General features: G+C 39.1%; 1 protein-coding gene across 1 annotated transcript in view; it reads right to left on the reverse strand.

Moving 5' to 3' along the window:
* The window catches only part of LOC122815975, a 391,333-nt gene extending 375,458 nt beyond the window's left edge, over window positions 1-15,875 (reverse strand). The window contains exon 1 of the mRNA XM_044088863.1: window positions 15,782-15,875. The gene's annotated coding sequence lies outside the window, so the exon portion shown is untranslated. The remainder of the gene's footprint in view (window positions 1-15,781) is intronic.
* Between the last annotated feature and the right edge of the window lie 1,254 nt (window positions 15,876-17,129).

The raw sequence follows: 17,129 nt of genomic DNA on the forward strand, positions 1-17,129 counted from the left end.
GGGGGGGCTGGAGGTTGCTTGCATTGCTGCTTTGGAAGTCCCTGTTGCTTGGGCAGATTTTTATTGAGAGCCTCCATGAATGTAGGTGTGTGTTTTGTGTTTCTATGTGTGTGTTTTGTTGGTGTAGGTTTTGAGGGACTATGTGATGAGTGTGGTGTGGTGCAAGTGTTTACCCTCTCCTCTTGACTGTCTAGTCCAGTCTTGGTTGAAGAGAGCTTTGGTTCCAGTTTGGCTATATAAGAGCATCTCTCACAGGTTATAGTGTTGGGTGGTAGGAGGAGAGGGTTGTCTGTGTACATGAGGCAATTGCTGCATTGCCCCAGGATGCCCAGATTCATCAGGTAGATAGGAGAAAACACCGGTAGCTGACCCTTAGACATGCCTGGATAGGTGCTTATTTATTAAGTACTAAAACTTGTTTTCCTCTAGACAAGTGAGGAAAGTTGAGTGCTGTAGTAAATTGTAGCTTATTTAGTGCTTACAATGAGTTCTGAACAAGTGCTGAGCTCAAAGAAACAGATTTGAGTGCTACAACGAAAAAACTGGCTAGTTCTAAGGGAAAATTTGAGGAACAGACTTTGACGCCGGGAATAGTTTAACCCTAGCTAAGCGGCGGGGGCTCAGAAGCTTACAAACAGTCCTGGATACAGCAAATCTGTATCTGGACTAGACTACTTAAAGGAAAGGCAGGAAACAAGTTTAGACATTTTTTTTTGGTAAAGTGGAAAGGGAATAATGAGGAGCAGAAGATACAAAAATCAGAACAAACAAACCCAAACAGGTGCTTAACAAATGTAGAAAAATTCCAGTTAATACCTCACACACAGTGAAACTAGCTAGAAAAGTATGCAGCAGACAATAGAAGTGCTATAAATAACCCGTAAAAATAAGCAAAAAATAGGATACTTGTACTTGTTTTCTCTGGCCTTGTATGTACCTCTTATTTGGAAAAATGTGAATACGTGTCCATTGTCTGATGGAAAGAAAGTCTGAAACTGAAATGCCTGTCATTATTTCGTGACTGTTCCTCAATGATTTGTCAGAAAAAAATACATTTTATGAGAAACAAAGTCAAAAAATAATGACATGCTTTTTAATTTCAGAGTCCTTCATTCAGACTAGTGCTTGTCTAAGAGATAGCAATTAAAAAAAAAAGTCTGACCACTCAACTGGACTTTTGCTGTTAGTATATGCTCAATTTACAATGGGCACACTGGTTGGGCTGACCAATCAGCGTGCTTGTTTCTGAATGTTAATGGCCAGTCACTGTATAATTCAGAATATTCATGTATTCCTAACTCAAGCATGATATTTGTATAAGTAGTAGTGGTCATGACACTTTCATTCATTACCTTGATTGTGAAAGGATTTCATTTAGATGGACTTCCTCATTAAAAGCACTAATTAACTAAATAAATTGGGTTAATTAAGAATTGCATTGTCTAATCTGCATCATTCTTTTTGGGAGAGTCACTCTTGGAGCAATATTGTTTACATCTGTACTTTTGAAAACTTTGAAAAATATGTGAAAATTTGAAGGGTTTCATTCTCTTTTTTTGGTCATCTGTATAAAACTCACTACCACCTGTCTGAGTGTCCATATTTATATTTTCTACGGCACATCTTAAAGCAGCTGAAATGAGTACTTACATAAAATTTGTGAATCTTTTGTTCTCAGCGGTACCATTTTTACAAAATGAAAATTATTGCCTTTCTTTACAACATTCAAAGTCTCTTTTGTTGTGTTAAAATTTCCAAAATTGTGTTCCTTTGCTGTCTTACAGTGCAGCTTTGTACAAGTTAAAATACATTTTATACTCACTTCTAATTTCTAATTTTCTAATTATCAGATCCACGTTGTGCTTTACCAGATAATGGTGCTCTTGCATGACTGAATATGTATATATATATATATATATACACACACCTACCTCTCCCTTCTACATTCATCTGGCGGCTGGCGCGTCCACAGTCCAAACGTCCTCTGCAATTCAAATCCCCGGTAGGCGCGTAAAAGACGTAAACCAATTATCGCACAGACACAGAAGATGAAAACGGGTCGCAAAGACCTGTTGAGTCTGTGCAACCGGAAAGGATGCAAAGGGCATTCTTAAAGGGGAACGCGATGCAAAGGGCATTCTTAAAGCGGAACGCCGTTTAAAAAAAAAAAACGAAAAAAAGTTTTTTTTTTTTTTTTTTTAATTAAAATAAAATTGCATTTTCAGCCATCCGGTTCCAGGGGGGTGCAAGTGTACCCCCTTGCACCTGCCTGCGGGCGCCCTTGGTTGTACCCTAATACTTTCCAGTGTATCAAGACATGAGGAGTGTGAATCCTGGGGCATGGTGGGGGGTCTGTAGCAAGCTACAATTTGGATTGCGGTCTTGCCCAGAGTTAGTTGCATTTGGATAATCTCGGATGCATTATGCTGTGCAACTAGCCTGGAGGTGTGGATATCCTAATGGGGGGAGTTGTATAATTTCCCTTATACTATCTCACAGTTTATACCTTCTACATTACTTATCTCATAGCCTTCTTCTATATCCTCTTTATTTTTTTTCACATCTATTGTTTCTTCTGTTCTACTACTTCTAAAATCTCTTATCTTTGTTTTTCTTTTTCATTACTCTTATTTTCATTTTTATAACCCATCTATAAATGCCCAATTTTATTACATTTACAATATTTCAATTCACACTTTATACCATCTCCTATATACCCACAAGTATAACATTTTCTTTTAATACAGTTACTTATCAAATGTCCTTCTCTTCCATTACAAAAAAAAGTGTTTTGGGTTGTCTCCAATTCCCCTCCACATATACCATGCTTGGTGTGTGTGTGTGTGTGTGTGTGTGTGTGTGTGTGTGTGTGTGTTTGTGTGTGTGCGCGCGCGTGTGTGTGTATATATATAGTTTTTCTATTTTAACACAATATTAAAACCCCAATGCACCAGTCCATAAACCCCCTTTATCATAAACATTTGCAATATCCAGTATTTCTTTACATAAAGTTTTCAAATGTCCTTTCAAAGTTCTCTTGCTATCTCTGCTTGAAATTATATATGAATTTTCTTTTTTGTTTCTTTCTTAAATGCTTTTATCATATGAAGATTCCATAGGTTACATTCTTTTTTTTTTTATATTCTCCAAGAAAATTTTCCATAAAAAATACTGTCCCAGATATAATGTTATAAAATATCACTTTTTTAATAAGAATAAATGATCTTATCTCAGGTACTTTTACACGCAAAGGTGCTTTTAAATTGTCCCACACTTCATACCTGTCCATTTAGCTGTCTTTTTTACTCTGAATCTACCACATACTTCCACTTTTCATTTTCTTCTGCCTTTTTCATTTCTGCCGCTTCCCTTTTGCCTTCTTTTACTTTCTCTGCATATCTTTTCTTCTCCCTCTTACCAATGTTCATCAGGATTGTCTCAGCATTCTCCTTTTGTATTTTCTCTATAATGTCCTCCCAGGAAAAGTCTCCTTCATTTACTGGCTCACCCTGCATCACCATTTCTTTAAGTAAATCATCCCACAACCCTCCCAAGTGGAGGGCTGTAATTATAAATCCATCATTTGCCAACTCATTTCCATCAAACAGATTTCTCTGACACATCTCCTCGAAACTCTGTATGCATTCTCTGGTCTTCATATTGGCTTTTTCCTCCTTTTCCCTTATCATTTCATTATCTCCTTCTCTATCCATCTGCCTCCCTCTTTCTCCAGGCCACTTCTGTGCCTGGAATGGAAACAGGAAGTGCTCATGCAAAATGGGTCCCACTTCCAGCAATAACTAGTAGGGTGAATTCCTGGATGCCCTAGCCAAATTTCCACTAGTAGTATAAATACCACCTACTGTCTCATATGAAAAGAGGTGACTAACTTAGTGAGACTAACCTGGTCAGTAAAAGATAAATAAATACATTCTCAAAATTGTTGCAGTTTCTAACAAGGCTTTTCACTAGTATTATCCATCCCACTTGTCTGTTCCTTTGTGGATAAGCAGGACTTGATGTAATGTGTCTTGATTCTCACTATTTTACAAATGTTAAGACTCTCTTGGCTTATAAGTTCATAGGTATATAACAGAATGAAGGGAGCCCTCACCGAACAGCAAACCTGAAGCAAAAGCAGTAGTTGCAGTCACTGTAAATATCCAAAGATGAAATCCAAGGCTTTCCAACAATCAAACACAGCACAGCGAACTCGATAAAAAAGCTGAACGCTAATTTATTTAATACAAGAAAAAAGCGTTTTTGCTATAGACACTGCTATAGTTCATAGGTATATACTAGGCTAACAACCACCAGGGCCTTTATAAACCTAGCTGTGCAACCCAGCCCAATTGTGTCCCTGTATATCATGGACATTTATTAGGAGGAGGCATGTTAAGAAGTTTCTGTTTGTTTCTTAGTAATTTTGTTAATTGTATTGTTGTTAATATTTGTGTCATTGCCACTTGTTTTCCTAATTGCTACTGTACTGGAGCTTTTCTTCCTGGGTCTCTGCTGAAAATGGGCGACTTCCCTAGTCGAACACTACCCAGTTAACAAATGTAAGTAAATAAATAAATAAACAAATAAGGGTGGGGGTAAGTTTAGGTATTACTGACTCTATCAGAAACATGGGGTCAGACCAAGGATGACTTTCTGATTTCCCATCAATTGGTCAAGATTATAATTGCCTGTTTCTAGCTATCTGGAATGTAGCCATTTTGAATGCATTTTTTTCAAATGTGAGTACAGGGTTACACTAAGTGATTTCTAAAAACACAACTAGACTCCATAGTATCTCATCGGGTCCCATGAAACTGAGGTTTATGACCTCACCAAAGGCAGGAATAACATTTAGATATAATTTTGGATAGCATCACGTTGTATTGAGGAAGAGTGGTCGGGGCTACCCTTTGTTTTAGCTCTGCATGTTAGCTGTATCTACTGTCTACACTACGGTGAATCATTGTTTTCTAATACACACTGTACTTTTCCTTCCTCTTTCTTGTTCAGATGTGTCTGTACAGGCCTTGTTATTGTTAACTGTCCTGATGGCAAATTTTGTCTAGAATGAAAATTTCTTTCTACTGATTGTTTTAATGAGTTCTTTTCTGATGGCATTGACCTAACATCTGTTACAAAGGACTAGGTAAAGTTTGAAGACTTTATATATATATATATATATATATATATATATATTTTTTTTTTTTTGATAATTCCATCATTTAAATTTACTGCTGAAACGTCCACCATGTTTATGCCTCAATGGGATGAATTTATCATTGTAGTTGTTTACAAGTGTTGCAAAGTGAATGACTCACCAATTGGTTACAAAGGGGGCCCAATAAACATACAATCTCATTTAACTGACACAAGGTGATTGTTCAGGGTAGTACATCTGTCATATAAAATACTTAAATAAGAAATCATTCTTATTAGATATGGTTTACTTCACAACAATAATGTCACATTATTGTGGTCAGTGTGAAAAAGTGGTGGGGCAATATTTAGATTAGGACAGCTAGAAAAGTCAGCTGTCAGAATGATATCCAGAGTTTCTATAGTATATATTATGCCTGCATTTTTGTATTGTACCTGCATTTTGCAATGTGAGGTATTTAGACTTCTATGATAATTTCTGTATTAGCCTGTAACATAATTGTAAGTAAAAATGTTTTTGTTATTTTTTTTGCAAGGAGCTTATCTCCCCGGGCCTCTTCTGAAAATGGGCATGTATCCAGTTAGACTAGCCCGGTCAACAAATGTAAAATAAATAAATAAATAAATTCTACACCTGATCACCATTTTTACCAATTGTTCAAGACTGTTTTTTTTTTGTTATTGCAACACATAAAAACATAACAGTGTAATATAACATGGACAGCATCTAAAGCAGCTAAATAACAATTGCAAAGAAACAGTAACAAGAATGGACAACATCAGTAACAACACAGTAACAATTAGGTATTCCACAAATAAAATTATTTACATATTCATTCAAGAATGTCAGTTGTTTACGATGGATGAGATGTAGTCTTCCTAATCAATGGAGAGATAGTTTACAGTTTTCCCACTTCATGGACGGATAACTATCTCACCGACCAGAAAAGAATTTTTCATTATGAGAAGAGTTGCACATTTATCAAGCAACTGGTTATGTTCTTGAGGTGACACAGAGAAGATGCAGTAACACGTTACAAATGTGTACTTTGTGTTGATTACTAGATCTAGGTGTGGAGACCTTTACTAGATCTAGGTGTGGAGACCTTCATGACCATGATTTGTTTTTATAACCCCATTTTTGAAAGTCTGATTTATGAAAGTGATGACCACCTTTCACCAGTAGCCAAAGTGAGTGATAAACAGCACTGACCAGCTACTTTACATGCTACCTCCTTATCTTTTTCCTTCCTGTCTTTTCATTTCTGTCTGTTACTTTGTATAAGAACTTTGTTTTTGATTTGTACATGTTAAATGCATATTTCACATCAAATACTGTTCTATGCTTTACAACTATGTCCACATCACATATTGAAAATAGTTGTCCTTTCCTTCTTTCTCTTGGGTTGAGACTCACACTTCTCACTTATGATCAGAGTTGTACCCCAGTTAACAAATTAAAATAAATAAATAAATAAATATGCAGGATAGATCTTTAAATCTTGGCTCTGTGATGGCACATGTCATGATTTCCTGAAATAGAAGAGAAAATAAGCCTCTTGCCAACTTTTTTAGGCTATGGCATCAATGGATTTCTCCTTCATCTTCCAGTTATCTGCAGACCTTACCTTTGGATGCCACCATTACTTTGACCCTGCTGAAAAAGACACCTGCGTGAACAAAAGAGTCTTGTCACTATTTTAACCCCATCTGAGGAAAGCTGTACCCCCTGTCCTGCAGTAAAGTCCTGAGCCCCAGACACTTTCTAACAACCAGAGAAGCACTGAATACCCCTGGCTCACAGCCAAGATATAAGGCATCTGCTGAACCCAGTAATCTTTTCTGCATGGTTAGGCACCATCTTCAATGAAGAAAGAATCTCACAACTGTAAAGGTTTTATGAAGTGGGGTAAGGGAATCCAAAAGGTCATCCATCCCCTTGCATTATAAATGGAAAGGAGAACTTCACTGATTCAGATATGCAATATTGCAATAACCCTGGACATCCTTAATGGCCTTAGTCATATCCCTATCACAGTGCTTGGAGGCACAACACTGACTATCACCTTGTCCAGGTCTGTGATTCAGTACATCTAGTCAGTCACCTGTTATAAGGGCTTTTCCAGTATATGTTTTTGTTTTAAGACTTTGTTTTACTTCTGAGTTATTCATTTGTTTACTTGTGAATTGTGCCTGGTGCCTCTGTGTATCAGGTTCTGCAGTTAACTTGATGTACATCTCCAACAGAACTAGCGGACTGGGGGACTACTAAATAAGTTTTTCCTGGTTCTACGGGGTGCTGATGAACATTTTATGATGGACAGTTTTCATCTGGTTTAAGTAACTGTCTGCATCAGCTCCTTATTTGAGCACAGCAAAACTCATTAGATTGATTTGGTTACCCACGCTCTATTTCCTAACAAAAAAAAAAAAAAAAAACTTCTGCCCTGGCTGTTCCCTCCACCTACCTGAACTGACCTCAAATCACACAATATTGAGGAAAGGGGAAAAAATAAAGGGTGTGGAGACTCATAGCCATTGTTTGCAGTGAGTTTTGACCCGATACACTGCCTTCTACTACTGCATCTCACATATGGAAACACTGGCCCAAATACAAAGAAGCTGGCAGTGAGCATCAAGCAAGACAGGCCCTGTCTACAGAGTCTGAAAATGAAAAAAGGTTAGAGACTGACAGCTCTTATATCTCCTATTCCTTCTGATTTAGAAGAGATGCTTGCAGGATTAGGAAATAAAGGCTATATTGGGTTAAAAGGGAGAATATATTATTCAACTACCTGTGACCACTCACAAACAAGCAGCAGTTCAGTCAAAAAAATGAAATGTAGGTAGATACAGTGTAGTGTAGACTTCCACCCAAGGTTATTAGTATGGTGTAACTGCTTTTTGCCTGGCAATTGGCACACCAGTGTTCATAGAAAGCTACAAATACAGTTTGCTTGGTAGAGAAAAATCAGTACTGATTCTTACGTAAAACAGGTAGCATATCCGCGGTGGTGCAGCGGTAGTTTTGTTGCCTCACAGCAAGAGGTTCTCCTGTTCGATTCTCAGCTGGAGTGCAGGGAGTGCCTTCTGTGTGGAGTCTGCATGTCCTCTCCGTGGTTGGGTGGACGTTCGAAAGACATGCGTAAATGGGCGTGCCTTCATTGAAGGTCGAACGTCGAGCTGGCACCTCGGTGTTTGTGAAAATCTATTGCCAATCATTAGCGGACCGGAGTTCCGCTGTGGTGACCTCTAACCGGGAAAAGCCGGAAAACAAACAACAACAACATAAAACAGGTAGCAATGAAAGCTTCCTTTATGACTCATCACCACACTGTATTTTTCTTGTTGTTACAAGCAGAATCATTATCTGAACAAGTAAACCTGCAGCAATATAAACACCAAATGAAAAGGCCAGTTAAGAGATACATGAAATTCTGACATGCTTACCGGAGGCAGTACTTGACATTCCAGGAAATAGTGCAACAAGGGACACATTCATGGCAGTATGAACAGCCACTCAAGTTGGTTAGGTTGGAAGGATAGTACATATCACACAGAATACTTCTGTGCAACCTTCTTTCACTCCACATATGCTTGCCTCTGGGTTATTCTTATGCAAAACATAAGGGCTAAAAACTACCATAGGATTGAAAGGCTAGGCTTCTTAACATCCTCACAGATCAATAGCCTAGCCTAGTAAGTACCTATGAACATATAAAACTTTGAACTTTTGAACCATGCAGAATAAGAGAAGCAACTGTATAGACATGGTAGTTACTGACTGGAACAAAGTAGTAGAAAATGAACATACATCATAAACTAACCAGTACTTATTTATTTATTTATATGAATTTGTTTAATAGGGTATAGCACTGATCAACTCTGACAAATTTAGTCCCAGCCCAGGGTCAAAGCTAACCAGATATACAAAACAGACAAGAATACAACAACAACACAGAAGTGTTAGCAAAACAGTACAATAGTAAAGTTAGTCCTTGGACACATAGCAAAGTCAATGTACTAATTTACAATAAGAACAAATGTTTTTTGTACATATTGTACATAAACAGCACAAATTCTTAAAAATGGCATTTAGGGCCAGGCACCCTGGTTACATATTAAAATAACTGACTGTATGTTAGCTACCAGGAGTCATTAATCTAAACACGTGCAATTAAATATGAATAAAAGTAGCACAGCAAAGAAATAAAAAATGTAGTTTTGCATAGTGTTATCATATGTCTCAACTGTCCTCTTCCTAATTTTAAGGGGTGTCCTTGACTTTGGCTCACAGTTTTTCTCTGTCATTCCTAATCACTCCTAAAACTGACAATTTAGGGGAAAGGATGGTGTACACATAAATTAATTAGAGCTATACACTTCTTTTACTTCAGAAAATAGACATTCATAGGTTCATAGGTTCATAGGTGTGTACTAGGTTAATGGCCCTGGAGCCTTTACAAGCCTAGCCCATAGGATTATCCTGGCATCGTGCCACCACCTTGGATCCCGGAAACTACTGTCCCATCAGTCTGACGAGCCTGATCTGCAAGGGCATGGAACGCATTATTATGGAACTTATAAACAAAGACACTGGCAACCTTCAAACACTGGACCCCACCCAGTTTGGGCTCATGAAGGGCCAATCTTGTCTCCTGAACCTGATTGACTTCTTCAAATCAGTCTCCAGAGCTGTGGATGAGGGTAAGGTGGTCCACACAGCCTATCTGGACTTCGCCAAGGCCTTCGACACCATCCCCCACTCTGGAATTATAGATAAACTTATTAGGCTGGGCATAAATCCCTACGTCACTCGATGGGGTGCCAAATGGCTTACTGACAGAACCCAGACTGTAAAAGTAGCCATCTCCAAATCCAGCTTCAGATAAGTGACAAGTGGAGTACCTCTGAGTTCAGTCCTGGGACTGCTCTTGTTCAGCATCTACTTCTCTGAAGTACAGGCCAACACTAAGGGACTCTGGCTAACAAAGTTTGCAGATGACTGCAAACTGGGAGCCATTATTGAATCCCCAAATGATGTGGATATTCTACAAAAGGGCCTTACAGAAACAGATGCTTGGTGCCAGAGCCATGGGCTCAAGCTTAATGCCAAGAAATGTACAGTTATCCCCTTTGGGAAAAAAACACGTATCCATGAATTACCACACAGATAACAGTACACTAAACACCGAAAGTGTGATGAGAGACTTAGGGCCACAGGTGGACAGTGGTCTCACCTTCGATAACCACATTGCCACAATAGTCAGGAAATTCTTTTATGTGGCACACCTCATCACTAAGAGCTTTTCATTCAGAAAAAAGGAGATCATTGTCCCACTGTACTCATCCCTCATTATACCCATTATAGAGTACAACGCCCCTTTGGTATTTATTTCACAAGACATCTGCAACAGCTGGAAAGGCCACAGAAATACCTCACTAAAAGAATCTCATGCCTAAAGCAGATGCCCTATGCTGACCATCTAAAAAAACTCCAGCTATGGTCTGTGACATATCGTCTACTCAGAGGCGATCTCTGCTTGACATACAAGGCCACGTCAAACCCAGAGCTGTTGGACATGCTACACTTAAAGAAATTCCAATCCCTCAGATCCACGCGCTCCAGGGATCTAAACATTGTCATCACAATGAACAAAACATGCTGGAGGGATAGGTTCCTGACCCAGAGACTCCCCATACTCTGGAATAGACTGCCTATACATGCCAAGCAGAGCGCCTCCTTGGCCATCTTCAAAAGGAACCTTGACTATTGGATGGGAGATAGGAAATTCACCCCAGGGATCACGTCAGTCAACCTGCTAGACAGGGGTCCAGGGAGGTAAGTATTGTGGGAAGAACTATCCGGGGAATTGTTTGGCTAGGCTTGTATAGGCCCTAGGGCTGACAGTCTAGTACCAAGCTATGAACCTATGAACCCGACCTTAGTTCATAGTGGCTCTGTCAAGTAGAGCCACTGGAGTGATCCCCAGGGTGAATTTTCTACTTCCCATCCACTCATCAAGATTCCTCTTGAAGAGGGCCAATGAGGTGCTCTGTTTGACATGTATGGGTAGTCTATTCCATAGGATGGGCGGTCTCTGGGTTATGAACCTGTCCCTCAAGCATGTTCTGTTGATTGTGGTAATGTGGTTGAGGTCTCTGCAACATGTGGTGCGGAGGGATTGGAATTTATTTAGAAGTAGCATTTCTAACAGAGCTGGGTCAGACATGGCTTTGTAAGTCAAGCAGATATCGCCTCTAAGTAGGTGATATGAGAAAGAGAATAGTTGGGAGTTTTTTGAGTCTGTCCATGTAGGACAAATGTTTAAGGCCTAGGATCCTCTTTGTGAGGTACTTTTGCAGCCTCTCCAGTTGTTGCGGGTGTCTAGTGAGGTACATGCCAAATGGAGCATTTTATTCAATGATTGGACTAATGAGGGAAGAACAGAGGGAGACAATGACCTCTTTCTTCCTGGATGCAAAACCCTTAGTAAAGAGATGTGCCACATACCACAGTGGCAACATGATGATCAAAAGAGAGGCTGCTGTCAACCTGTGTTCCCAGGTCTCTTATAATGCTGTCTGTGTTCAGTGGACTACCATCAATGTGGTAATTCAAGAGAACCGGGTTTTTCCCAAGGGGGTGACAACACATTTTTGGCACTGAGCCTAAGGCCATGGTTCTGACACCAGTCATTGGTGTCATTGAGGCCTTTCTGTAGGATGCCAACATTACCTGGGGAGTTAATAATAACTCCCAACTTGCAATCGTCTGCGAACTTTGTCAGCTAGAGTCCCTTTGTGTTGGCCTAGACTTCAGAGAAGTAGATACCAAACAGGAGAGGACCCAGGACTGAACCCTGTGGGACATCACTCGTGAATGGTGGGCAGTCTGACTTGGAGTCAGCTACTTTCACACTGTGGGTTCTATCTGTGAGCCAGTTTGCAACCCACCTAGTAATATAGGGGTTGATGCCCAGCTTAGTGAGTTTTTATATGATTCCTGAGTGGAGAATGGTATCAAAGGCCTTGGCCAGATCAAGGTAGGCTGTATGAACCATGTTGCGTTCATCCGTAACTCTGGTGACTGACTCAAAGAAGCCGATCAACTTGAGCAGTCATGATCTACCTTTCACAAAACCAAACTGTGTAGGATCCAGAGTTTGGAGATTCCCTGCATCCTTGTTTATTAGGTCTATGATGATGCATTCCATAGCTTTGCATATCAGACTCATCAGGCTAATTGGGCAATAATTCCCGGGGTCTGTAGTCACTCCTCCTTTGTGGAGAGGGATGACTATAGCAGTGCACCATTCAGTAGGGGATAAAGCCTGAGGTGAGGATGTGATTGAACAGGGTACACAGGTGAGGTGCCAGTTCACTTTGTAGTTCATGTTGAACACAGCCAGGTATATTGTCAGGTCCCATAGAAGCTGTATTCTTGGCCTTGGACAGTGCTGTTTTAACCTGTGCAGCAGTAATACTGGGTGTCTGTCAATCTACTGGTATTGTGATTGGTCCTTTGGGGGGGAGGAGTAAAGTTAGCACTGAATCTGTCAGCCAGTATACTGGCAATGTCTGTTGGATCGGTATAGGAGGTACCATTGTGCAATGGCTCAGAGCAAATCTGGGTATTGCCGTGGAGATTCTTTACATTAACTCACATTCTCTTATTCTGCCAACTTCCCAAGTTTATAGTACTAATATTTTAAAAAGTTCCCTGATTATTTTTGGATTTGTCTCTGACTCTGGAGGAAGAGGTTGAGAGCTATTAGTATTACAGCACTACATATGAGGATAACTGTTTGATATTCTGAGATACGTAACTACAACCTCTGTAGCACCAAGAAGGAATGACCAAAAACTTCGACATAGCATAAATATATGTACCAAGTCTGAGATTGTTCTTACTCTGAGTGCTGTTTTTTTCCAAGTTACTGCAGTCTCAGAGTTGATATGTATAATGTTTAGGAGGTGTGGAGGCTTGCCCCTCACACTGAGGGTGCAATGCAAAAAAAAAAAAAAACAACTTTAAAGGAAAAATAACAATATTCAATATTTACTGTTCTGAATTTTATTTTTTTTTTCATAATCCCAGGACTCATAGTTATCAGTTTTTGAGTTACAATAGGGAGGCCTAAATGTCAGAAGCATACACACTACAAAGCAAGTGAAATAAAATCTGCAGCATATGCATAGCCAGTCTGGTGTTCTGGCACTATTAGCACATCACACACACTATACTACCCAGAAATGCTATTTTAATGGCTCATGACGTCAGCAACTGCATATTCGATAATATTTACATCTGTTCCGCTTAGTAGAAATTGTCTCCTTGTGTTCTTTATCTGCATAAAGCAGATGGCAAAGAGAATCTGGGGAACAATTTTAGACTCTCACACCAACACACACAAAATATTCCCTCATATTTTCTCATTGTCACACCTTCTCAGCTTCTTCTACTGTTTCTGCATGAGGATGTTATATGGTATGGAGGGAAAAGCTCTCAGTACATTTCATGCAGTCCATGTTTATTCCCATCTTGAGTGACAGAAGGGCCAAAATGAGGGTAAGGCTGGATGAAACTAAGTGATCAACACTGATTTTCTTATCCTGAGTAGAGGGAAGCAGTCTGAGAAACTGCATTGATGACGCCACCGAGTGTTGAAGGACTGCCTTAAAAATATGAGTCAATTTGGTTACATGCCATATGTAAGCCTGGAGGTGTGCACATTTATATAAGAGCAAGCATGGAACCTGCTAGGACAGCAGCAAATGTGGAAGCTACGTGCCTCCACAGAGACCGGTTAGGTACTAGGGAGAGGAAGCCTGCATAAACATGGGATAGTCTCCTTCCTAACAGCCATCTTTTGCCTCTTGGGAAAAAATGAACTCATACGTCTCTCATCTCAAGCAGGGAATGAATGAGCTACAGGGCTCACAGTCTGTTCAGGGACTGAAAATATCTGGTTTTCATCCCTATTGGAGGAATGAATGCACTGAGAGAGTGCTGGGAACGGTGCTTCAAGTACTCACATAGAAGCACCCTTACAAAAAATACATATGCCTTTTATTACAACTATCCCCACACATACTGAAATACTGGATTATCTTATCTTCCAGCCCAACTGTGGCTTCCAGTACTATTAGCTTATTCTGAGCTGATATCCAAAACAGGAACCTCAGTCTAGTACAATTTTTCATTCTTGAAACATGTCCACTCAAAAACATGAAAGCAGCTTTAAAATTACAATGTGTGTGTGTGTGTGTGTGTGTGTGTGTGTGTGTGTGTGTGTGTTTGTAGTAGTACAACTTTCTATTAACTACTACACTTGGTCTTAGCCAAAGAAGCGACTTACATAATCAGAACATGATTTTACCAGAAGCTGCACCAAAAGTTTAGTTTCACTGAACAGATGTTTATAGGTTAAAGTGGACAAGGTCATTTAGCAGCACAGCTTATTTCAGACATTTGGGCTTGCATAGCGGGATCACTTCATGTTAAAATATACCTTTCCCTTCCCAGTGGTCAAGCCTTGTTGACACAAACATGGGCTAATGCTTACAATTCATTATTTGGTTGTCTGCATGCAATATCTAACAATATATTATTGAGTCCAGTTCTTTTTTTTGTACCTAGTTCAAACTACAACCCTCATGACAATATAGTACTCAGCAAATTTTTCACGGATATCCCCAGTTTGACACAAACTATTGCTCTGTCGCTCCTGAAGATGACAATTTTGGGAGAAAAGGATAGTGGATTAAATATAATAAAAAATGACAATAATTATAGAATTACTTCATTTAAGAAAAGTCATGTTAATTCATGTTTTTTTTATTATTCTGTCATCATTGTGGTACTGGTATTTTAAACAATGTCACTGATTATCCCTGACCACTTTGGGATTTGCCCCTGATTCTGGAGGTAAGAGTTTGAAAATTACGCATTGCTGACAACTCCCTTAATATATATCTCTCAGCTGTCCAGATTTTCATAGGATGTCATTTCTGCCTCATGTTCTTGGTGGTTTCCTCATAAAATGTGTAGTCTCCTTCCAAATCAGTCACTGAAGATTAAAGTCACACAATAATGACAAACGTTTGAGTTTCAGACTTCACATCGTTCAGAAAAAAGCATGCTAACACAAAACAGTTGCTCTTGCAACTTTCCGAGTTTATGGGAGCAATATCTATCCCTATTTTGGGGGCTTTGCTCCTCCATTACTTTCGGCTTTGTCCAAATCTCTTGAGGTAAGAGGTTAAGACATAATTTTCAACACGTTTACACAACTCACGACTTCGTCTGTAATAAAGTTTGAAATATTATTAAATTGTTCAGCCTAAACTGAAGTAAATTGTCTGTACTGTAAGCGAGTTGGATATCACTAAGGTAGTTGTGCAGTACAGGTGTAAGAAATGCACCTTATAAGAAAACCAGTGTGGGGCAGATACCTGTCAGCAGCTGACTTATAACTTAATCAAAAAGTGCTTATTTTGTGATGACGACTCCAAAGAAACAAACGCAAAAGAAATGTGGCAGCTGACCTGTACTGTCTCAACACCTTCAATAACCGACAACGTTAAATCATGAAATAATATATAAAATATCACATACCTGCATTTTTTTTTCGATATCCTTCTTCCTATTTCGACGGTGCTGCGTCCCAGACTTTCAGCAGCTAAAGCGAAAGCAAACTTTAGTTTCGTTTCTCCCAGAAATAGAAGCAGTCAGTCATGGGGTTAACGACACACAACTCCTCAGTGACACGGCTGTACTGGAGCGGGAGGAGTTGTGTACTGCACTGTCGGATAATAATGTGGGTCCTGCTGTCGACACACAGCCATACACAAGCAATTCGCTTTATCCACCTCTCTGGCAGACAGATCTCTCTAGTTACACTGAGAAATGGTTAAACAGAAGTTGTCTGTGCAAACCTTACACCATTTAGTCCCCTCTGTGATTCATATTGGTGTTGTGACTTCACCTAAGCAGAAAAAGTGTAAGCCTTTCGGAGAGTACTTCTCAACATACAGATTTTCGCAGAATATCCAGATGATTGCCTCATATTTTTTGGTCTGTTTCTTATAAAATTGTGGTTTTCTGACAAGTCACTGGCAAATCATAGTGTTGAAGTTAGAAAATAATAGGCATTTGAGTTTCAGACTTCATAACCTTCCCTAAATTCATGCTAATGCAAAACCTGTTATGCTTTCAATTTTTTAAGTTTATTGTAAGAGCAATATTTTAAAAGTTTAATTAAAAATTAATTAATTAAAATGTACTTCACTGTTAGTTATAATATAGGTCCTGCTGTCGGCACACAACCATACACGAACAATTCACTTTATGCCTCTCAACCGTCCAGATTTTTGTCTCTTATTTGGGGTTTTTACTCATAAAATTTGTGTTTTTCTGGCAAAGTTTTGAGGCTTGAAGTGATTGAAGTCACTAAATAATAAAATACATTTGAGCTTTAGACTTAATATACTTCAGAAAATGCATGCTAACACAAATTATGTTATTCTAGCAAATTCTAAGTTTATCAGAACAATATTTTAAAGCTTTCCTTAATTTTGGGCCTTTGTCCCACTTTGTTTTTGGCTTTGTCCATTATGTCTTGGGGTTCCTCAATTCTTTAATCTGCTTTGTTTTTCATGAGGATTACCCTAATTTTTGAATTGTCGGGGATTACAGATTATTTCGACCTCTCCATCATACCACTCAACATCTTAGCCAAGAAATCTGGACAAAGCCTGAAACAAAGGAGGGTGCAAAGACCCAGAAATAGGGACAGATTTAAATATTGCTCTTATAAACTTAGAAGGTTGGTAGAATAACAGGGCATGTACTAAAATGCATTTTTAAAGGATATGAAGTCTGAAACTCGAATGTATGACATTATTTGCTAACTTCATTCCTCAGATCATCCTAGTGATTTGCCAGAAAACCAACATTTTTATAA

Source organism: Protopterus annectens, chromosome 1.part1 (genome assembly GCF_019279795.1).
Source record: "Protopterus annectens isolate FY-2018-M chromosome 1.part1, PAN1.0, whole genome shotgun sequence".
In the NCBI taxonomy this organism is placed as follows: domain Eukaryota; kingdom Metazoa; phylum Chordata; order Ceratodontiformes; family Protopteridae; genus Protopterus; species Protopterus annectens.